The 25,378-nt window shown below is 41.5% G+C and overlaps 1 non-coding gene across 1 annotated transcript; it reads right to left on the minus strand.

The window, feature by feature from the left end:
- Positions 1 to 22,312: 22,312 nt before the first annotated feature.
- On the minus strand, positions 22,313 to 22,385 carry Trnas-cga (transfer RNA serine (anticodon CGA)). The gene has a single exon. It is a non-coding gene; the product is annotated as a tRNA-Ser (tRNA).
- Positions 22,386 to 25,378: the final 2,993 nt, after the last annotated feature.

Here is a 25,378-nt window from a genome sequence, read left to right on the forward strand (position 1 = left end):
TTGTCGTTCAGTTTTTAATCTTTTGCCAGTTAATTGTATATTGTCTTTCTTTGCTGATATCCAGACCACACAGTGAACTTTCAATTGTTGCGTAAACCAAATTCCCAAAAGTAAATCTGAGGTTAGGTTCAACCCATATTATTGTGCTAGTGGAGTTAGGTCAAGTGACTCTGTTAATCTGACATAAATAAACTGTGTCCTCTGCAAAATTCGTTAGCTGCAAAACTAAACAAGACTCACAACTAATTCTTGTTTATTCCATTAAAGTGTGCATTAAATCAGGTGACAAATATTGACAATCTCGAACTATTACCTTGACAAATCTGTGTAAAAGGTCAGGGGCTGAATCTGATAATCGCGTCTCGGTGTAAAACAATAACATTCGCCAAGTCGTACAGTGATTGATGGAATATTTGTATCGAAAAGCAGAAAGTGCTACAGAAGGATATGCATTTGTAGCTGTGGCTAGAGTTGAAAGCATATTGATTGTAAAATCTGAAAGCAAGTCTTCGGAGTGAAGCTTGAAAATTACTAAAATTCTCTAAGAATGATCTGAGTGTCCCAACAAATGAAGTCTCTGTTGCGGCTAGATATCACCACGTTTTTGCAGTGTTTGGGCCCAGCGGTGTTCCATACCCTCAAAGTTGGCATATGAGTGCTCACTCCACGTTTAGATCGTATCCCCTTGTAACGCCGGAAATGCGTATCCGCCTATTTCCATCTATTGTACTATAAATTTTTTCCTTATTTTGTTACCTGAAGATATGGCATTTCTGTGTCTGTATATATTGTAATTGTTTCAATGTCGATGTAGAATTGGTTTGTTTTATAAATGTTATTTGTATTTTTACGTTGGGTCTTGCCTAGGGAAAACTATGCTATCGAACGATTATATCGATATGTCGTGTGGCGAAACCATGGAGGTAAGAATAGAGGGAGACGCCGTGACGTCACAGCTGTGAAGCTATGTGAAGCCGAGGGTAGCCATCTCAATCCGACCAAAACATTGCTGCTGTAAGCTTGTGTGCATAGGCTTGTCGCTCGCTTTTGGAAGGATTTTGCGCTATTATGGTGACTTGTGTGGTGTTCGGATGTACGAATCGTTCTGATTGTGATGCGAAATCGAGGGGAATAACATTTCATGTGTAAGTTGTCTCGTTAAGTGTGATTTTACAACTTCATTGTGAATGAACGTGTGCTACATCGGTACTTGTACTATAGCGTGTTTTTCTCCTCTATGATTTTAGATTTCCTAAAAATGAAAGTCGGAAAGCTCTGTGGGAGAATGCCGTGAGGAGGAAGAATTGGCGTGCGTCTAAATGGAGCACTATATGTTCTCAGCATTTCCGAGAAGAGGATATAGACCGAACTTCCCTTTCAACAGTAAGGCTCCGAGAAAATGCTGTACCATCAGTTTTCCCTACACACCCAAAACATTTGAAAAAGGTATGTTAATTCAAAGAATTAAATTCTTAGTTTTCAAGTTCACGTTTCAGTATAATACGTACGTATCGTCGATAATCGAAGTGTTGAGTAACTCACTTTGTCTTCATCATGTACCAAATTAAAAGCTAACACTACATTAACTGGCGTAAAGTATAGGCCTAAACAGGACACTGTGTAGATTTGCCATTCTATGTACCGTATTTCAGTAAATATTGGTGGGTAATGAACAGTGTTTCCCAGTAGTGTAACGTAACTGAAATGTCTCAGTACGTATTACAAACAAGATGTATTTATGGGGCTTCGGAGGGAGGGTATAGCTAACTTAGTTTTCAGTTTCTATTATTTAGTTTGTGATACACGTTTATTACTGAATTAACAAAATTGTATCGTTTACATTGAAGGCTAGCTATTCGTAATATTACATTAAAAACTATTTTTAATCAGAAGAAACGCGGAATTTCGCCTTTACGAGATTTTATTTTAAACAAAAACTTTGAAACAACCAATCTGATGACGTTACATGCGTATATGGTGCAATTAGCGACTGTAATATACGCAGCGCTATAGCACACTGGCAATGTTTTGGTCAGAGTGTCATGGCAGCGAGCCACGCCCCCATGGCTTCAAAACGTAGTACGGCTGGGATACGTAGCGCCATCTCCCCTTATTCTTACCTCCATGGGCGAAAAAAAGTGTTTAGGATCATTGGTAGTGTTAACTCTGCCGCGTGGAGCGCGGGCAGAGCAGAGTCTGGCTGGAGTAGGGCGGTGGAGCAGGTGTGTTGAGTGACGCTCCTGCGAGTTGCCGCGCATACGGTGTTTGGCAGCATGTAATTGCGCTCGACTTGCTATGATAGTTTCTGACAAGGGAATGGTCAGACTTGTCATGTCGAAACCTGTGTTGCTTTTTCTACCACTGTGAGCTAACATTGCAAGAAGTCTGTATGCAGAATTTTAGCTGCTGACATGACCTGGAAGTCCGTAAACAATTTTATGAAGTAAGACATTATTGTCGCATGGTTTCCGCGCTTATAACTGCCTCATGTACAACCCTGACCTCTCTCGCTACGTTGTACGAACGCCATCTTTGGACAAGGTGGCATTAGCTATGCGCCGCTCTCTTGCCACAGCAGTGAGAGAGCTGCTTCCCACAGTGAAAGCGATCGTATGATAATTAAACATTCGTTGACAAATATGGCTGATATGTTATCTACAACATTCTTCCGAAGTAGCTATGAAATAGACACAAATAAATATACGATTTAGAACACATCCAAATTTTATTTCTTGTAATTACCGCAAAAATGCGAAATATTGATACAATGTTCAAAACATAGGTTTTTTGTGCACCAAGAACATACAAGCAAAGACCACATATGACAGCCCTGAGAACCACAGACGTTGTTAGATGTCCGTAGACAAAACTGGGCTGGTGTTAGGAATGAATCAGGCCTAGTATCAGTATATTTCGAGGAGTATCACGCATATTTAATCAAATTCTGAAACCGTGGGGAGGAAAATTGATAATGTACTAATGATTGCAGCTTGAGAATATTGTCACGGTGATAGACAGGAAATTGCAGTGATCTGCACACAATAATCTTCTCTGTTAGTTTTCTGTAAAGTACCTTCCACTGACGGAAAAATTCTCTGTCTAAAGGTTGAATTATGTTTGTCGTGCCGGGTGGAATCTGAAGTATCTCTACTTCTTTGTCAGGGTGGGCTCAAAATACAGCTTTTAATGAATCAGACCTTTTATGACCTGACCATGAACCTAGAAAGAGAAGAGATTTGTTCCCGCAGAACGGAAGAAAAGCATGATGCATGAAAAGTGTAACGTTTTCATTTCCCATTTTTCCAGACTTCGATGCGTCTACCACAAGATTGTTTGCGTAAAACATTGTTCTTTTGACACGTGGTCCAAAACTTCCAGTTGGATCTTGAAGACACACATATAGTTCAGGCAGCAATGAACCATCAAGACTAATTATGGGCATTATAATGTATGAATGGGTGAGTGCAGTCGTAGACTGCGCAATCGCCTCAATATGTTTTTCCCCTTTGAATGACAGTGTTCTTTTCGCACGCATTTCTTTTTAAAAACCTGACTGATCTGCATTGTACGCGTACGATTCACTAAAACTAGCGATCTTATTTTTTGCATTCGTAAGAAAAGCTTCTATCATTTCGATTTGTGTTACTTAATTTTCCGACCTGTTTCTCAATACAAATTTTGTTATTTTTCTTGCCACAATTTTATGTGATCTTTTGAAGCGACTAATCCAACTTTGAGAAGCTGTAAATTATTTAGCGCCTATCGCGTTGGCAATCTCTAAAGCTCAATCACGCAAAGTTGTATCGCTGACACTTAATGACTGTTGTCTGGCATTGGTAAATAGCTCAAAAAGTCGCGCATTTATCTCCGTCGCAATTTCCAGTCGACTCTTACGTCGTCCAGCGACTTCCTTTTTCCATCTATACAATTCACGTTCAGAACGGACAAAGCGATACTTATTTTGAACAGTACTGACACGTAGGCGTTTCTTTCCACTTTCGTTCAACCAGTACGTCACCGCTTTTTCTTTGTCTGATAAGGTAATTGTAGTAGCTGGTGTCACTTTCGGAGATAATTGATGTTGGCACGTGGCACTATCACTCGAATAGTCTTTATGAGTGCAACTTTCGCGGTGTCTTGGCCGTCTGTAGATTCACAGTCTGCAATATCGAGTGTTTCAGTTGTTTTTAGCCACATGTCTGCGCCATTTACATGCTCGTCTAGAAGTTTAACAACCATGTCGCAAAACACATAGTCTTCACGCGTGTTTTCTGTTGATTGCTTCATTTGGCGTCTGTGGTATATCTCCATGGCAAGCAGCAAAACATTTACAGAGTTCATCATCACCTATGAGGGGAGATTGAATGTTCACCGTAAAGTGGCTTGTGGAGTATAGATGAACATGTACAGAACATCTTTCACATCTCTAACCAGTTTCAGGACGGTATGTTTCGAAATACGTACCAGAAATTATAAGGACGTGCATGCCACATAAACGAATATTCGTTTCCCCTTTCCACCAAAACCGTGCAGCGATATTCCCCTTTAGTGAACACCGCGATAAGACGGCCGCACTTGCCGACCATGCGCACAACGCTCGCGACTCGCCATTTCCAGGGGTGGCCAGCCGTCACTGCAAGCGCCAAGCAGGAAACACAGCCATGTTCGTGATTTTTTTAGGTGACTTCCAGTTCATGACAGCAGCTACAATTTTGCATACGGACCTTTTGCACAGTTAAATAACAGTGCTAAAAAAAGCAATACATGTTTCGGCATGACAAGTCTGACCATTCCCTTGTGACATGGTGTCGCGGACGGGAAACATTAGCTGGCACACATCAAGAGCCCGTTTCGCCTGGTGACCGTGTCGAGAAGAAGGCGCACCAACATCCACCTTCTGCAACAGTGACGGCCGACAATAAGTGATTGTCGCCACCTCCTCGATCGACGACTTCAAATCTTCAATCAACTAACAAGGAAGAGTGAAAGCACGTAAAGTTTTAGAACTTTATGGCAGACTCAGCTTCTCAAACTGTTCCATTTGCATCACTAAAATACGGCAACTTAGGACGAATCTTTGTTGCTCATTGTCCCAATTGCATTACCAAGCAGGTTCCCTTCCTTTTCCGAAATGAACCCGAGTGTCGTTGAAATTCAAACGCCAGCATTAAAGAAATATCATTCCATTTCACTGCTTTAATTTCAAAGTTCAGTTAAAGTATTCATAGCTGGCTACAATAAACAACCATATTTAGATTGCACAAGCACAAATTAAGAGTGCGAGTTTTGTTACCATGTTTTAGCTTACCTGTGACTGCAGCTCAGCTTGGTACGTACTAAATTTTACTATTGTTAGTTGTTCAAAATCATTTAATTCAAGTTCAGACTTAAATCTTTTATTTCTGAATTGCGTAGATTCAAGTTGCTTTTGAGATGATTGTTGAGGTAGCTCAAGACTAACCTTATTTTATTTAATTTCGTAGTGCTTCAGCAACAAAGTTCACTATTAATTTCAGTCACTAAGTTAACTTTCAATTTTCCGGTTTTATTAATTCTTTTGCTAAATTAAGACAGGGTGTAGCGAAATTTATTACTTTATTACTTCTGACAAACATTCAGTTTTCACACAACACGTGTCAACCTTCAGTTGCCACGCTTTCAGTGCTAATTATGTGTGCATTAACTTTTCTATTTCAGTTATTATAGTAGTTGTTCATAGGACTGGAGACCGTAATTTTCTCCAAATCTCAAATATGTAATTAACGCCAGTTAATTGTTAACGTAACGACCACACACTTACTTTCTTTATTAACTGCACCCTTTTTCAAAATTAAGTCCCACCAGTTTCATTTGCATTTTTCCTTTCATTTAGATGCAACCCTTCCTCCCTCTTTGCCGACAGATTAAATTCGGTGACGATTGCTTTTTCCAAATTTCCATTAGGTACACGCGGTTTAATTTTTCACTGTCATTAAGGTCGATAAATGAGGGGGAGGTTTAGTTCTGCGGGAAGTGTATTTCGAAGAAAGCCACGTTTTCTACGTTTTGTTCACAACAGACCTTGCCCAAAACGGCATTCCAGCTCCAACTTGTAAACAGACACTGCTGGTGGTCCTAGACTGTGGGTGGTCGTATCTGCATTGTGGCTTCAGTGACCAGCGCCCAAAGAAACGGAAGATGACAAAGTGGCGTTGACCTAAGCGGCTGCTGGAAGGCGTTTTAGAGGAATTCTCCCTGGGGTGGACCCCTCCCTTGGTGGCGTACTTGACCTGATGCTCGCGCACTCATCTGCAGCTCTACTTATTGCACTACCAGAGTGGCGTCTTATTTAGATGAACCTGCAATTTCATATAAAAATATTAATTATGACAATTACATACTGACAATCACTGACATCTCTTTAGTCGGTGGAAATTTATAATTCTGATATGATTAGTCTTTTTAATTATGGTTTTACATTAGTTACAGGAAAGGTTTGGAGAAACAGGTCGCATAACAATTGCTTACAAACTGAGAAGCTTTTTTGTGTGTTTTCCAATAAACATTTCCAATAAACATGCTATTAATTGTTCACCTGAGCTTTAATTACTGTGCACCTCCGTCGCAGTGGGACACTGCAGTTAATACAAATCTATTTGAGATGGAAACATTTGGATTATGTCCTCATCAAAATGGGTTCAAATTACACTCATGGCTTATGGTTGGTAAGTGTGGTAGATGTATGATGGGGTACTGACGTATTTTGCAGTTGATGTAAGCGCCAATATCGTCCTAGATTGATAGCTTAATCAGTACCTGACCTGTATGTACTCCGCATTCTGTCTCGATTCGCCTCAGAATCGATACAATCACCGATAAGACTGAACAACTGGGGTAGCGAAATGTGCAGCTTGTCGAAATCTGCGAGATGATTCTGCGTTTTTGAAAGAACTCTTAACTCACACCCAAGAAGATGATGTGTGGACCACTTCCTTTAAGCAGTGACAGAGTAGAGCAGTAAATTGTACGTAATGTGTTGAGACAGTAACACGTTTCTCGTCAAGGTAGGTCATGGGTGATATAAACGGTCCAGTCACATTAATGTGGCTACCGTCTATGTTCCGCGTTAATGTGCAATAACCACTCACAGACGGCAGTGGTAGCATTGGCAGTGGAGAGTATATAAAGCGTATGAGGGGAACGCTGAAAACAGTGCAGTCGGTGTAGTAATGACGTCCAAACAGGAAGGATCATTGGCTTTCGAACCAAGGATGGGAGTGATGTGGGTTACCAACACAAGTACAAGGATAGCGTACCAATAGGGACAAGAAAGAAGGCATGGAGGGCGCCAAAACAGAAATAACAATCATCCATTTATTGCACCATTAGACACGCACATCATGATATATGAGACATTATAATAGCCATATTCAATCAATAACGATATGTATCACAAAGGGCACACACAATGGAGTTTAATAAATTACAATGGCACTTCAATTCCGCTATGACAAACAGTGTGCATAATGAAGGCCAAACAATTTTACCAATGTAAGAAATAGAAAGATACTAGCATAAAATTAACTGAAATGCCTTGAAGGAAATGTTTATGAAAGGAGCACGACGGTGCCGCAAGGGAGGGGGCAACACAATACTTAACTCAGGTGCACCAAAACAAACAACGGACACCAGGCCGCGCCAACAACGGACACGTAAGGCACGCAACTACTCTCTCTGTTGCGGTTCCGCGCGTTCCACCCAAGTAATAGCTACCTGAAACCTTTTAATACTTGGAACAGTACACCAGTGATCAGCAAATTAACAAAAAACAATAACATGACATAAAAATACAATAATTTAAGAAAATCACATCATATGACTATGAACTTAAAGTCTTCCGGTAATTAACAGATTAAATTTCTCAGTACCCAAGTTTGCAGTTAACGCAACAAGAATTAAATCATGTAAGTGATAATGTTACTTTAAAATAATATACAGCAGAGGGCCAAGAATGGCCCGATCAGTACTCCCCAGTGAAGCAGTTCACACAAATGGTACTCAACGGCTCCGAGCACACAGCCCCATACCAAATGTAACACAACCACAGCGACCCGTCGTACTACCAGAACCACCAGGCAGTAAGCCAAAATCGTACTAAGCCAAAACAAGGACCGACCTTTATAATGAGACCTAGTCCGGGCCGGACAACAGACCAAATCCCGGGAAATCCATAAGAAACCTCAGCCACCTTAATACCTAAACAACAATTTATGAACACTATGCAAAACACAAGACCTCTCAGTCCAAAGGCTTACGCTTAGTCGCGAAGGTGGCTCCGACCCGCCTGCTGAGGTGCCAAGCGTCGTACGGAGTGCCGAATCAAGCTTAACCTTCGTCGACGGAAAGCGGAAGCACCACAAGACAAAAGAAACTCCAATCTAACTGCGCAAGGCAAACTCTAAGGAGTGCCACTCGAAGACTATGCACTTGAAGATCAAACATAAAGCACCCAGACTAACGTGCCGCTGAACGACGCACTTCCATCAGCAGCGTCTAGTAGAATACGGAGAGCAGCGTAGCCCATCGATAAACATCCATGGGACGGTAAACGAGGATAGCAATCCCAGCGACGGAGAGACGGGAGGACGAAATGATATCCCGCCGCTCATAGAAGGTATTTCAAATTCAGGCTCGACAAACTACAACAGGCGAGATTTTGTTCCCCTTGCGAATCAAGCTAAACGGCACACCACGCCGCTGTCCACACTATTAACCGTAAAATCACGGCCCGGTCTTCCCATCGGGCCCCACTCGGCGTCCAGACGCAAACAATCCCAGCCGAGACGAACTGTCTTCACGCCAAGGCAGACCCTTCCTTCCTCCTCACACGCCTCCAGCTAAGCTCCTGCCAGCGATCACACACGGAAACTACCGCCTAACGCCAAAGCGTCGCCTGAGTGAAAACTCAGCACTAAGATCGATAGGGACTTGGAAATAAGCGAGCACCGTAACAGGGAGCATTTCCGAAATAGCTAAGTTTGTAAACTGCTCGAGTGCCATCACGGTTACATTCGCAGCAATATGGTGCTGGCGCCAAGGGTGCAAATGGAAACTTCGAACATGCCAAAATGCAACACTTTTTAAAGCTAAAGCATTCCATTGCTCTGAATATATAGAATTGTACAGTGTTTATGATCACGGGACGCCTAGTTTCTCAGAATGTCACTAGGCCTTAACTTTGTAAAACCACCTAACTTTTACCTTTTTGCTATGAGACATAGCTTCTCTATTGTACAATGTAAGTTATACAGAGTGAAGCACCTAAAACTTGCACCGTAAATATTGTGAAATGGAAACTACTATTGACGTGCAGTTTTAAGAGAATGGGCTCATATCGTTAACCAGTCAACAGACTGAATTAATTCTTAGAACACTATTTTTTGTGCAGACACCCGCTTTTTTAAATGGAACAATGCCTAATGAGATTGATAAACTAAAAGTAAGGTAAATTAGGATGTCAGTGGTGTTTCCTGTAGTACGAGTCGTTTACAAGGTATCGCACTTTGAAAAGTTCCCACATCGACACTTTTACAATAACTGTGGTAAAACACACTAGAGAACAACACAAGTTTAAACACTAGGTATACGGATTCTAACCAGTAACGAGACAACTCACCATCACAGGTTGTATTCAGAATGACCACTGGCAGGAGCAACACACGCTCCCAGTCTGGTATGGAACGACTGCTGCCCACGTGCTAGCGTTCCAGGCTCTAGTAAAACGTCGTTGCATATCATCGGGTGTAGTAGGTATAGCCTTGTACACAGCGTCTTTAAGCTTTACCCACAGAAAGAACTATACAGGCGTCAAATCCAGGGAATGGGTCGGCCAAGGTACAGGTCCTCTGCGTCCAGTCCAAAAATTTGAAGAAAATTCGTGAAGACATGCTGTTGTACCTCATCCACTATGGTATGGACAGTTATCATGTTGGTACCATAGGTTCCTCCTAGTCTACAGAGGAATTGCTTTTAACATCCGCGGAAGACGGTCTGTTAGGAGGCTGCCGTTCTTGTCCGCATTCAGTGTTTCGTCTATCAAAAACGGGCCTATGAGCTGATGTCTCGCTATCCCACACAACACATGGACGCTGACGTTTCCCCTGGCGAAGCCTACAGAGAATGTCAGCAGACCAATAATACACGTTTCGGCGGTTTACCTGGCCATGATTGGTAAGTCTGGCTTCATCACTGAAGAAGATATATGACACATCTGGAGTATCCTGTCTTCATGCGGATGTACAGAAGTTAACACGATTCTCATACTCGTTTCCATGCAGCCCTTGATGGAGAGAGGTGTGATAGGGGTGGACCTATGTCGATGGAGAATGCGTAGAACACTTGCATGACTTATATTACTTCCTCGTGGGACTGCGCGGGAGCTAACGTATGGATCAACTGCAACAGCAGCAAGAGTATTAATTTCCCCCTCTCCTGTCGTTACTTGTTTGTTTCTGTTCCGTTGCCCTACCATTGTCACGTAACTGACTGTAGAGGTTGGCAAATAACTGTCGAGATGGTCGAAGTCTATTGGGATATCTTGCCGCACATACCATACGAGAACGGACTGCATTATTTTTGCACTCACCATGTGCCTTGAGCATGTCGGCTTTGTCTGCATTGGTAAATTCCATCGTCCACTCAAGACCTACCGCTTAGACAGTCGCACGCTAACTGACTGGCAATTCGCAGTACACTCAAGAATCACACAAGTACACTGTAAGCAAATATAACACCATCGTACCTAGCAACTACGCAGGTAGATAGATGCCGTGTGACAACGGGTAGACCGTTCGCCGGGTGCAAGTCTTTCGATTTGAGGCCTCTTCGGCTATTTGTGCGCCGATGGAGGTGAAATGATGATTAGGACAACATCCTATCCCTGAGCGGAGAAAATCTTCGACCAAGCCGGGAATCGAACCCGGACAGTTAGGACTGACATTCTGTTGCGCTGACCACTCAGCTAGCGGGGGCGGACGCTACGCAGGTTGAATGGCACAACCAAGTATCAGTGTGGAAACTTTTGAAAATATATTATCTCGTAAACGACTCGCGCTAGAATCCTACAGCAAACACCAGTGGCATTCTAATTTACCCTACTTCTGGTTTGTTAATGTCAATAGGTATTGTTCCCCGTTAAAAAAGGGTATGCTTGCAAAAAAGAAACACTTTCTAAGTACCATCACAGTCTGTTAATTGGCTAACAATACGAGCCTCAGACTGCCACTCTACTCTGTGAAAACCGCACTTCAACAGCACTTTCCATTTCCGCCACATTTGCGGTGCAAGTTTTAGGAGGTACACCCAGTATATTCTTTCTGCTCTTATACCGTGAATATCTAAACTTTTTTCATATCCTATTATGTAAAACATTTGCATATACAACTGGCTATATATTATTAGTGGCAGCTCCAGATCCACTTGGAAATGGCTTGGTACAAAGGTTGAAAATGCTCTTGGAGTAAGAAGCTCTTATTAGCAACTTGAGTGTCGTTTCATTAATTGAAGACGTGTGTTACGCTAACCGTCTTACAGACTCTTGGACGAACAGCCCATTGACAAGAAATGCCCTTTTAGTATATTGTCTCAAGTATTTGGTAGTGTATCGGAAGCTTCTACCGTATCCACGTGGATACGGTAGAAGCTTCCGATACGTAGAGTCGCTCTGGGCAGGAGCTCAACCGGCGGCTTCGCGACGACGTACGCGGACGTTGTGATACCAGAGGGCTGCCGGAGGTGGGAGGGGAGTGGGGTGGGGAAGGGGTTGACTCACGTGTTGCCTTAGAGACGGCCCTCGGCTAACCACCCGGGGCCGCATGAATAATTCAGTCGCCGCCGCCGGTGTATCTCTGCTGCGTTAGCGCCACTTATGGCGGAACAAGCTGCATTTACCGGCCCGCGCCTTGCACGAACGCTCGGATTTCCAAGACGACGATGATCGCTATATTTCGCCATCTTTTCAGCTGTGGGAACGGCTGGCCCATTCAGAGTAACACCAGCTAACCCCAACAGGGAGCGGAGGTAACTGTGCAGCGCCCAACGCGTGCAGCCAAGACACCTTAGCAACCTTTGGAGGATAATAGTGTGATACTTTGGGGACATTGTGCACTAAGCACAAAACATAAAACACATCGGAAATCCCAGAAGAGGGAACTATTATCTGAGATTTTCCGGGCCATTTTTTCGGATTCTCTGCCGGGTTTAATCGTCTGTTCCGAAAGAAAGTAGCTACGAAAATCGCAAAGGAAACTGCGACCACGTTCAACAGTGACGTCATTGTTATATGGCTTGCCTTCCTAGAAGTACAGGGTGGTCATAAATAAACTTTCGCTACTTGAAAGGGCCCCCATGAGAAACGTGTGATCGTAGGACAATGAAACTTTGTCGAAACATTTATAAGGAAACGCGGAAGAAAAATAACGAATAAACCATTCAAAGAAAGGTACAGGTATCTCCATAAGAGTGGATAATATTTCTTTACTGCTTCGTTTCAGGTTACAAATGTTGCTCATTTTGACGACCATCTGCATTCATTACAGCCTGGAACCGCGCTGGAGATTGTTCTATTTGTGCCCGAAACACCACAGTAGGAATGTCGGTCGTGTCCCTCGCGATGTTCATCTTCAGCCTCCAACGTGGGTTAATGTCCTATTGATAAACCCTGTTCTGTATGTAACCACAACCAGAAATCACACGGATTCATATTTAGTGATCTTGGTGGCCACACAGTTTGGAACGATCGGTCAATGATTCAGTTTATCCAAATGTAACCGAGTTAACTCACAAGCAATGTTCTGATACTGCAACTGCAACTGTAATTCATACTGATGCTTGTCCTTCAACCCTATGTCGCCTTACCAGTACAGGCAGCTAACAGCAAGTCAGGACACCAACACTAAGAGTTGGTTCAAATGGCTCTGAGCACTATGGGATCAATATCTGAGGTCATCAGTCCCCTAGAACTTAGAACATCACACACATCCATGCTCGAGGCAGGATTCGAACCTGCGACCTTAGCGGTGGCGCGGTTCCAGAATGAAGCGCTTAGAACCGCTTGGCCACACCGGCCTGCAACACTACGAGTACTAACGACTCAAATCCTGCAGCGCACAGTCTGAACATCATTCCTACAAAGATACAATTAACAGTTTTCCGTCTCCACTGGCTCTCGTAGCGAAAGTTTAATTGTAATCACCTCGTACATGCGGATCGCATACCACTGCGACGTATTGGAAGTGACATCGGGACGCCGAAACATGAGAGGGGACTATTGAGTTCACACCATACAGGAAACTGAGACCATTTCGCTTTTTTCGAAAAACATTTTGGCAGCCGACGATGACTTTCGACGAAGTATCTTTATTCACCAGGAAACCATAATACACACCAAATGGAAATTTGCAGTCATGGTAGCAACACTAGCCGTCTTTGTGGTCAGCTCGACAAAATTTTGATGACAGCTACAACGAAAAGAAGATCTGCGTGGTCCTGAGATACAACGTTTTTTATCATCAACCTTCTGAATGGTTTGGTGCGCTGCAGGAAAGTAGTACAGAGTCAACAACTTAAACCGAGAAGAGTTTTAAATTAAAGCAGGAAACGACACTCCACTGCGGCCAATGTACTGTACGATTCACGTGAAAGCGCTACCTTCTCTCGTATTTGCACTATCCATTGGGTGCAGATGGGTTTATTTCGCAGCAGTGTACGCAAAGAGGATTGCTGACACTGTTAGCGCATAGTTCCAATATTCAAGAAAGGAAATAGTACCCCACTGAATTACAGACCCATATCACTGACCTCAATTTGCAGTAGGATTTTGGAGCATATATTGTACTCGAGCATCATGAATCACCTTGGAGAAAATGACTTATTGATAAGTAACCAACACGGATTCAGGAAGTATCGTTCTTGTGCAACACAGCTAGCTCTTTATTCCCATGAAATAACGAGTGCTGTCGACAAGAGAGCTCAGATGGATTGCATATTCCTAGATTTCCAGAAGGCTTTTGATACCGTTCCTCACAAGCGACTATTAATCAAATTGCGTGCATATGGAGTAGCGTCTCAGTCGTGTGGCTGGATTCGTGATTTCCTCTCAGAGAGGCCACAGTTCGTAGTGATAGACGGTAAATCATCGAGTAGAACAGAAGTGATATCTGGCGTTCCGCAAGGTAGTGTCATAGGCCCTCTGCTGTTCCTGATTTACATAAATGATCTAGGTGATAATCTGAGCAGCCCCCTTAGATTGTTTGCAGATGACGCTGTAATTTACCGTCTAGTAAAATCATCAGACGATCAATTCCAATTACAAATTGAGAGAATTTCTGTATGGTGCGAAAAGTGGCAATTGGCACTAAACAAAGAAAAGTGCGCAGTCATCCACATGGGTACTAAAAGAAAACCGATAAGTTTTCGGTATACGATAAATCGCACAAATCTAAGGGCTGTCAATTCGACTAAATGCCTAGGAATTACGATTACGAGCAACTTAAATTGGAAAGACCACATAGATAATATTGTGGGGAAGGTGACACTAAGACTGCGCTTTGTTGGCAAAACACTTAGAAGATGCGACAAACCCACTAAAATTACAGCCTACATTACACTTGTACGTCCTCTGCTGGAATATTGCTCCGCGGTATGGGATCCTTACTAGGCACGATTGACGGAGGACATCGAAAAAGTGCAAATAATGACAGCTCGTTTCGTGTTATCGCGCAATAGGGGTGAGAGTGCCACTGATATGATACGCAAGTTGGGGTGGCAGTCACTGAAACAAAGGTGGGTTTCTTTGCGGCGAGATCTATTTACGACATTTCAATCGCCAAATCTCCCTTCAAATGCGAAAATATTTTGTTGGCACCCATCTACATAGGGAGAAATGATCATCACAATAAAAAAAGAGAAGTCAGAGCTCGAAAGGAAAGATGTAGGTGTTTCTTTTTCCCACACGCCATTCTAGAGTGGAATGTAGAGAAGTAACATGAAAATGGTTCGATGAACCCTCTGCCAGGCACTTAAGTGTGAATTGCAGAGTACCTATGTAGATGTGGACAGATTTCTGGACAAAAAAGTACCATAATTACAATCAAGAACCCTATACTATGAGCATACAGCGACGAAAATATTGTAATACTGTACAGGGGAACGAAAAATTCGATATACTTTCTCTGATGCCTATATTTTTCGATAACTTCATTGGCGTTCAGGGAATAATATGTTCTCGGACTGATGACTGAAAAAGCCAATTTTATGCGATTTAGTATTACATGAAGGGGGAAGTGACCATGAGAGAAAGGGGGAATAACCACCGAAACGATAATATTTTACGAGCCGGAGCGTGGAATATCAGGAGATTGAACGTGGTCGGAAAGCTAGAAAATCTGAGAAGAGAAATGCACAGACTCAGTCTAGATACACTGGGTGTCAGAAAAGTGAAATGGAAAGACCGTAAGGATTTCTGGTCAAACTAATAAAGCGTAATATCAGCAACAGCAGAAAATCGTATAACGAGAGTAGGATTCGTTATGAATATGAAGGTGAGGCAGAGAGTGAGATGCTGTGAACAGTTCAGTGATATGGTTGCTCCAATCAGATCTGGTAGCAAACCAACGCTGACTGAGAAGAAAGACGAAAGGAATGAGAAGTAGCAGAAACGAGAATACCGAGAAAACTTCAAGACTGGTGATCACAAACTAGGCGAAGTTAAGGAATTCTGCTATCTCGTAAGGAAAATAACCCATGACGGACGTAGTAAGGACGACATAAGAATCATACTGGCACAGAGAAAGCCGGTATTCTAAGTCTGTTAGTATCCAACATAGGCCTTAAGTTGAGGAAGAAATTTCTGATCACAGCGATATACGGTAGTGAATCATGGATTGTAGGGAAACCGGAACAGAAGAGACTCGAAATCTTTGAGATATGGTGCTAGAGAAGAATATTGAAAACCAGATGTTCTGTCAAGGTAAATAATGAGGAGGTTCTTGTCAGAAGCGGCGAAGGAAGGAAAGTATGCAAAACAGTGACAAGAGGAGGGAACAGGATGACAGGACATGTGTTAATATTTCAGGGAATGGCTACCATGGTACTAGAGGTACCTGTCTAGGTAAAAACCCTAGAGGTAGATGGAGATGAATACATCCAGCAAATAGTTACGGTCGTAGGATGTAGGTGTTACTATGAGATGAAGAGGTTGGCACGGGAGAGGAATTCGTGAATTTGTGGCGGTCCCGCATCAAACCGGTGAGAAAAAAAAAGACATCTAATAGTATTCCGACGTCAACGAATGGGGTGGCACGGTGGTGTGCACAGCGGAAACGATTTCTAGAGGATGGCATTTGAATCCTCCGTCCGGCCACACATTTAGATTTTCTGTGTTTCCCTATAAGTAACTAAAATACGGGATAGGTTTTATGAACTTCTGACCCATGTTCCCCGTAATTTGAGCAAGTGCTCTATCTTCAGACACAGCGCCGGCACGGTAGCTCAGCGTGTTCGGTCAGAGAGCCGGTTGGCCTCTGTAATAATAATAATAAAACTGAGTGGAAGGATCAACAAACGAACTGGAAGGGATGTCATGTGACTTCCGTAACGACCAAACACAACGATCAACAACGAACAAAATGAGGAGGAAAAAAAAAACACCTCATCTTCGACGGAATGGTAAACCTTCACACTTATTTCTCCATTCGTACCAACTATCAGCAATAAATGACATTTTGCTATTGAGTATGAAAAACGAGACACCAGGTATTCGCTCTCAGATCGCAGGTGCTTATTATGTCATACGACGTACTTCTCATAATTGTGAGATATGCTTGTCACCGGCATATCATAAAGCACAACTGTCACGAATGGATAAAGACATCAAAACGCTAGTGCAAAAGCATCGCTGATGTCATCAGCAACTGGCACTGTCGAAAGGCGACTTCACGCGTTTGGTTCTTAGCTTCAAGTGCCAAATGAAGCAGATCATTTGCGAAGCGTTATTTGATGCAGCACTGACGTTATTTCCGAGCGCCTTACGGACCGCACCAGTCGATGGGCGCAGTATAAATGCAGATACTCTGCGGTATTAGACCCTGCTATCCGTCGTATACACTGGATCCAGCGCAACAGACTGCTGAATCTTTATTTCTTTACCATACAATGCACGCATCTCAGTCTTGGATTGTCCGTTCGTGCGCTAATCATGCTAAAACCCCGCCACTGTAGTCGCACTCCGCAAGTGGAGTTGTCATATTGTGCAGGTCGTCAACCGCCATCTTATCGACTCGCTGCAAATGACATATCGCCACCAGCCTCCAACAGGCGTCGCTCCTCAGTGTACATACGTGTCAGACTAGGGGTGTCATCCCATCGGCGCTCTAAATGGCAACATGCAATCTCAAAAGACCTCTGTCACTCTGCTACCATAAAGACCACTTCAGATTTTTAACGAGGGTGAAATGGACAAGTCGCAATGCTTTTCTCTCTCCCTCCATATGACAACTTCTGAAACTATGAGTGTCGAACTGGAGCAGATTAGCTGGCGGGCACCTTGCAACATCTTAATAACCGAGCACGTCATGGCAAAAGCCAGTCGCTTCCAGGCACATACAGTAATTTTGGAGTGGTTGGTGATGGAGCATGAGGAGATGATGTTTCACGTAACGAGGCCGAGTAGCTACACTACTAGTCATTAACACTGTAACACCAAGACAGATAGCTACTAACGGAATTTTACTTACAGGAAGAGTACAGTCAGGTACGTCCAACGCGATGCTGTACGCAGAATCAAGTTTTATAACACAGAGCAGTCATCTCTGTCAAAGTCATTAACCAGACTAACCATTTAGTCAAACTAAGCGGTGAATATATGGGTTCGTCATTCCATAACGTTTTAGCTCTACGCTGTCAGTCATTGTTTCTGTCAATGGTGAAAAGACAGTCTGTTCACGACTCATGACAAAATGTTTTGCCGACCGCGGTGGCCGTGCGGTTCTAGGCGCTTCAGTCCGGAACCGCGAGACTGCTACGGTCGCAGGTTTGAATCCTGCCTCGGGCATGGATGTGTGTGATGTCCTTAGGTTAGTTAGGTTTAAGTAGTTCTAAGTTCTAGGGGACTGATGACCTCAGATGTTAAGTCCCATAGTGCTCAGAACCTTTTGAACCATTTGAACAAAATGTTTCCAACCGGTGAGACATCTGGAGAACGTGATTAACTCCGTAGAGACGTCGGAGGAAGGGCATAATCACCAGTCTCAACACTTCAGGAAAGTAATGGCTGTTGTTCAAGTATACGGGCCAAGGTGATGGCATTGTGCACCTAGTGCCACCCCATACTATCACGCCAGGTGCTATACCCATGTGACGCACTGTAGCATATCACTTTGGCCTACGTATCTGAGATTTCTTTTGTATATTTACAATTCCTGGAAAGGAAACAGTATGTGTATACTTTATAGCACTTCCTGCGATTTTTTCTTCATTCCATTTGGGCAGAAAGTGTAGGTTGAAGATGAATGGAGATTAGTGGCATTACAAGACTGTGACTTACAAGGAGGGCCATGACGTTGGGATCACGGAATTACTTCAAACTTTGCACACCTTTAGTAGGCCATTAAAACAACATTTTGTGCAAGTAGTAAGGTGCACTACTCTGGCAATTCCGCGAAAATCTCAAGAGAAGTTTTATGCGTCTATTATGTAACTGATGTACCTGGACGTAGGTACCGCACGTTAGAGAGTTCGAGCTTCGTATAACGAACTTGTATAAGGCGACGGCTCTACTCCAGCTGAAAACTTCATTTTTTTTAGTACAGGTATAAATCTGTGATATTCAAAAAATTTGCGCCTGCACTATTCGTTCTTGCAACATTAGCAACGTCTCACCGCTACGCAGGTTAACTACCAAATGTAAGCTGCCTCTGTGTCTGCAGCTCGAAGAGTCGAGGGCAAAATAGTTCCAGATTGCATGTATAAGGGATTTCGCAAATCACGATAGGCATATGTTTTAAAGAAACTCTACACGTTTCTTGATTTACTTGTCAATGGTTATAAACATAAAGTTAATTAAAATGGTATGTAGTCAAATAACATGAAATTCACTAAAATTCGTGCAGATACCCGTGTTTTTTAATTATATTTCCTCTCAAATGTCATTTAAGTTAAATGATATGAGCATAGATGAAAAAAATATAGATTAAAAATTAAGCCTAGCCTTCGTCTCATACACTTTGCTTACGCACCTCGAATGCTAACTGCTTGACCACCATGAGCTCTAACGTTCTGCGCCTACGTACAGACACATCAGCTACGTAATGGACGTGTAAAAATCCTCGCTGATTTTCTCGGAACTGCCAGAGTAATACACCTTACTACTTGCAGATTATGTTGTTTCAGTGGTCTACTAAAGATGTACAAAGTTTGAAGTAAATCCGCGATCCTAACGTCGTGGCCACCGCCATAACGAACAATAGTCCATAACTCACCTACATTACTTTTGTATATAATTTAAAGGTGGTGGGTTAATGATAAATATTGTTCAGTAACTAAATGACAGAAATATGACCAATGTAAGACTAAACAGCTAGGATAAGCAAGAAAAAGTTATTTGTCTTTTAACACCAGCGGAGTTTTACTGCCAAAGTATGTGGAAAAAATTTAACTCAACGTATGGCCAAGGTCCATCAGTAACTCAAATCAGTCAGATGCGAATCCGTTTTAAAATATAAATGAAAATGTTTTGTATTTTTTTTGGCAGTGAAATAATAAAAATGAAACTTTTTTTGTGCAATCAATGATACTGTGATATCTATGAAGCAAAGATAATTTGAGGCTAGCGGCGCATTAAAAATTGTTGTTGTCCACCGTGGGACTGGACAGTATTCAAGTTAAAATTGTAATTTAGAAACAATGACTAAAATGATTCGGCGTCGGTGATAGTTTCGATGGCTGTGGTTAGTACAAGGAAATACTGCATTGGGCGTCTCTCATCAGAGAAGCAATAAAAAACTGGGTATCCTGTCATATTTCCTTCTTGATGCTTATAAAATCAAGAAAAGTAGAATAAAAGATGCTTTACGTACAGTAAACAGGGATAAAGCTAAGGGTAGTATCAATTTACTTCATCAAAATATCAGGGGAATAAGAAATAAACTAGATGAGCTGTTAGAGTGTTCAGATGGTCTCAAAAATATGAACGAGGCTGACATAGTCTGCTTGTCTGAACACCATGTAACTATGGGGATGGAAAGGGTCAGCATCAATGGGTATAATTTAGCTTCTTACACTAGCAGATCTAGCATGGATAAAGGAGGAGTGGCCATTTATACAAAAGAAGGGCATAAATACAAAACTGTAGAAGTAAGCAAATTTTGTGTCGATCAGCACTTTGAAGTTTGTGCATGTGAACTACTGGTAGATAATGTAGTGTTGATATTAGCAACAGTGTAGAGGTCCACATTAGGAGATTGGGAGCTATTCATAAAAAAGTTTGACTCCCTATTATGTCGTCTGTCAGACAAAAAAAGAAGTTATTAATCTGTGGTGATTTCAATGTATACTTTCAAACCAATTCTGTTGAGAAAAGTGGACTGGAAGTGTTATTAATGACATGTAACTTAGAATCAGTGATCAATTTTCCTACAAGTATAGCTCAAGACAGTAGACTCTAATTAATAATGAATTTGTACAGCAAGAGAATGTGTAACACATGGTTTCCCTGTGATAAATAGATTAAAAGACCATGATGCACGATTGATTAACTTACAAAAGCTAGCAGGATTTACAGTTCAGAAACAAGTAAAAGTGGAAGGTTGCTCAACCCGGTATCTGTACAGAACTTAATTGAGGAGATGTATGCAATGAGACAAATGCTAATGATAAATGCAACCTATTTCTTGATAAATTTATGTCCCTTTCTGAACGCTGTTGTCCAAAAAAATACTAAATGTAACACCAAACAGTTTTCAAAGAAACCATGGATTAATACTGGTATTAAGGATCTTCAGAAAGAAAAAGAAAACTGAATGAGACAGCAAGATTGAGTAAAGACCCATAAGTAATTTTACACTATAAAAATTATTGCAACATACTGAGAAAAACTGTCACAAAATCAAGAAATATTTGTGTTAGAGATGAAATTAACAACTAAGGCAATAAAATCAAATCAATATGGAATGTTGTTAGAAGGGAGACAGGAAAGTAACCACTGGGGTAGGTAGTGTTACTATTAAAGATAAGGAGTTCATCTTAACCAACACTATACAAGTAGCTAATGTATTTAACAACCATTTCTTAAGTTCAGGTGAAATAATTGGTGAGACTAGTTCAAAAGAAAAAGCCAAGCAGTGCATGGAAGAATCAGTTTTGAGAAATTTTAGCCAGATTAATTTTCACCTGACAACCTCTTGTGGAATAAGGAAAAATCATTAAATCTTTGAAAAATAAATGTTCTGTAGCAGTAGATGACATCTCTAACAAGATATTACAACAATGTGGAGCAGTTACAAGTAATGTTCTGACTCACATATGTAATGTATCACTAACTCAAGGTATTTTCCCAGACAGGTTAAAATATGCCATTGTCAAGTCTCTCTACAAACAGGGTTACATCACAAATGTCTATAATCACCAGCCAGTACCCTTGTTTACAGCATTTTCAAAAAACGTCGACAAAGTAATGTAGTCAAAAGTTGTTAGCCGTCTCAAAAGTAATCGGATACTTAGAAAATGACAGTTCGGATTTCAAAAATGCTGTTCCACTGAGACATCATTATAAAGTTTTACTGACTACAGAATAGAGTCTTTAAATAGTAAAATGTCATTAATAGAAATTCTCTGTGAATTATCCAAAGCATCTGATTGTGTGAACCATGACATTACGTTACAGAAATTACAATTCTATGGCATAAATGGAAAAGCAGAAAAGCATTGAGTGGTTTAAGTCATATCCACGTAACAAGAAGAAGAAAGTTTTTTATAAGGTTTAAGTGATTTAAGAAAGTTTTCCAATTCATCTAACTGGGATGAACTTACATTAGATGCTCCACAGGAATCGAGCAGGGGTCCCCTTCTGTTATGGATATGTGTGAATGACCTCCCTTATTATGTGAAACAATAAGCTAAATGAAACTGTTTGCTGAAGATACAAGCATAATTATCAATGCAGTAAAAGAAATTCCGATAGAAAATGATACAAATAATGTCTTTTAAAAACCAGAATGTGATTTTCACTCTGCAGCGGAGCGTGCGCTGATATGAAACTTCCTGGCAGATTAAAACTGTGTGCTCGGCCGAGACTCGAACTCGGGACCTTTGCCTTTCGAGGGCAAGTGCTCTACCAACTGAGCTACCCAAGCCCGACTCACACCCTGTCCTCACAGCTTACTAATTTCTATATCTTCAAAACTGGCAATTATTCTGATTGCAAAAGTTGCTGAACCTAGTCTCTTTAGGAGATCCAAAATATGAGTATTCCAATTATGATTTTCATCTATATGTACATCCAAAAACTTAACATATTTTCACTCTCTGATGTCATGCGGAAAAAATTTTGGAGTAACTCAAGACTTAGGGAAAAAGTACTCACTGCCCAAACGAAAGTGGTTAGAATAGCATGTGGGGTTCATAGTTGCACGTCTTGTAGGCTTCTGTTTAAAAGGTTAGGAATTCTTACAACAGCCTTATAGTACGTTACTAGGTAATGAAGTTTGTTCTCAACAACATGGACCAGTTTAAAAACAACGGTGACATTCATGATTATAATACCAGAAGAAGGGAAGACTTACACTATCCTCTACTTAACCTATCTTTGGCGTAGAAAGGGGTAAAATATGCTGCTGCAAAACTTCTCGAAAATTACTGTATGACATAAAATGTCTGACAGACAGCAGTAATAGTTTCAAAAATAAAGCGAAATCATATCTCAACAAACGTCTCAAAAATGATATCGACAGGAAGTGCAAAATGGCTAAGCAGGGATGGCTAGAGGACAAATGTAAGGATGTAGAAGCTTATCTCACTAGGGGTAAGATAGATACTGCCTACAGGAAAATTAAAGAGACCTTTGGAGAACAGAGAACCACTTGTATGAATATCAAGAGCTCAGATGGAAACCCAGTTCTAAGCAAAGAAAGGAAAGCAGAAAGGTGAAGGAGTATATAGAGGGTCTATACAAGGGCAGTGTACTTGAGGACAATATTATGGAAATGGAAGAGGATGTAGATGAAGATGAAATCGGAGATACGATACTGCGTGAAGAGTTTGACAGAGCAATGAAAGACCTGAGTCGAAACAAGGTCCCGGGAGTAGACAACATTCCATTAGAACTACTGACGGCCTTGGGAGAGCCAGTCCTGACAAAACTGTACCATCTGGTGAGCAAGGTGTATGAGACAGTCGAAATACCCTCAGACTTCAAGAAGAATATAATAATTCCAATCCCAAAGAAAGCAGGTGTCGACAGATGTGAAAATTACCGAACAATCAGTTTAATAAGTCACGGATGCAAAGTACTAACGCGAATTCTTTACAGATGAATGGAAAAACTGGTAGAAGCTGACCTCGGGGAAGATCAGTTTGGATTCCGTAGAAATATCGGAACACGTGGGGCAATACTGACCCTACGACTTATCTTAGAAGCTAGATTAAGGAAAGGCAAACCCACATTTCTAGCATTTGTAGACTTAGAGAAGCTTTTGACAATGTTGACTGGAATACTCTCTTTCAAATTCTGAAGTTGGCAGGGGTAAAATACAAAGAGCGAAAGGCTATTTACAATTTGTACAGAAACCAGATGGCAGTTATAAGAGTCAAGCGGCATGAAAGGGATGCAGTGGTTGGGAAGGGAGTGAGACAGGGTTGTAGCCTATTCCCGATGTTATTCAATATGTATGTTGAGAAAGCAGTGAAGGAAACAAAAGAAAATTTCGGAGTAGGTATTAAAATCCATGGAGAAGAAATAAAAACTTTGAGGTTTGCCGATGACATTGTAATTCTGTCAGAGACAGCAAATGACTTGGAAGAGCAGTTGAACGGAATGGACAGTGTCATGAAAGGAGGGTATAAGATGAACATCAACAAAAGCAAAACGAGGATAATGGAATGTAGTCGAATTAAGGCGGGTGATGCTGAGGGAATTAGATTAGGAAATGAGACACTTAAAGTAGTAAAGGAGTTTTGCTATCTGGGGAGTAAAATAACGTATGATGGTCGAAGTAGAGAGGATATCAATTGTATACTGGCAATGGAAAGGAAAGCGTTTCTGAAGAAGAGAAATTTGGTAACATCGAGTATAGATTTAAGTGTCAGGAAGTCGTTTCTGAAAGTATTTGTATGGAGTGTAGCCATGTATGGAAGTGAAACATGGACGATAACTAGTTTGGACAAGAAGAGAATAGAAGCTTTCGAAATGTGGTGCTACAGAAGAATGCTGAAGATTAGATGGGTAGATCATATAACTAATGAGGAGGTATTGAGTAGGACTGGGGAGAAGAGAAGTCTGTGACACAACTTGACTAGAAGAAGTGATCGGTTGGTAGGACATGTTCTGAGGCATCAAGGGATCACCAGTTTAGTATTGGAGGGGAGCGTGGAGGATAAAAATCGTAGAGAGAGACCAAGAGATGAATACACTAAGCAGATTCAGAAGGATGTAGGTTGCAGTAGGTACTGGGAGATGAAGAAGCTTGCACAGGATAGAGTAGCATGGAGAGCTGCATCAAACCAGTCTGAGGACTGAAGACCACAACAACAACAACACATCTCCCTGACAACTCCTTTTATACCATAGATGGATACTTGAATAGGAATAAATAAATGTATATTTACCGGTACAATATATGAATTTTGTGCGATTTTTGGACGTAAGGGAATGGTGTAGGCAATAAAAATTTCAATCTTTTTTTAAAAAAAATTTAATAGAAAAGAACCTTGACCCACGTGTGCGTTTCTTACGCGCTTGACACGTTCCACATCATAGCGGTTACAGTGATATTGATCAATGGGAAAAATAACAACTAACTAACTAACTAACTAACTAACAATGACCAAAAATTGTCATCAGTGTCTAACGATCTCTGCAACAAGGCGACGTAAAAACTTACATTTTCTTCCTTATAGGCGTCACACAGGAGCATAAACGAAAAGAACTATTGATCACTATAACCCCACTATGTGCACTTTCAGGACGAAGTGAATGAACATCGCAGCTGCCTTACAGGTATATAGTAACTTTCACATGACACGTGGTCGAAAAGGTGAGATGTTCATTGCACATTTTGTGTTTCAGCAGAAAATCATTTTGATGTGTATTGTAACAAAAAAAAGAAAGAGTAGATTGAAAAAAATTCAC

Source organism: Schistocerca serialis, chromosome 5 (assembly GCF_023864345.2).
Source record: "Schistocerca serialis cubense isolate TAMUIC-IGC-003099 chromosome 5, iqSchSeri2.2, whole genome shotgun sequence".
Lineage (NCBI taxonomy): Eukaryota > Metazoa > Arthropoda > Insecta > Orthoptera > Acrididae > Schistocerca > Schistocerca serialis.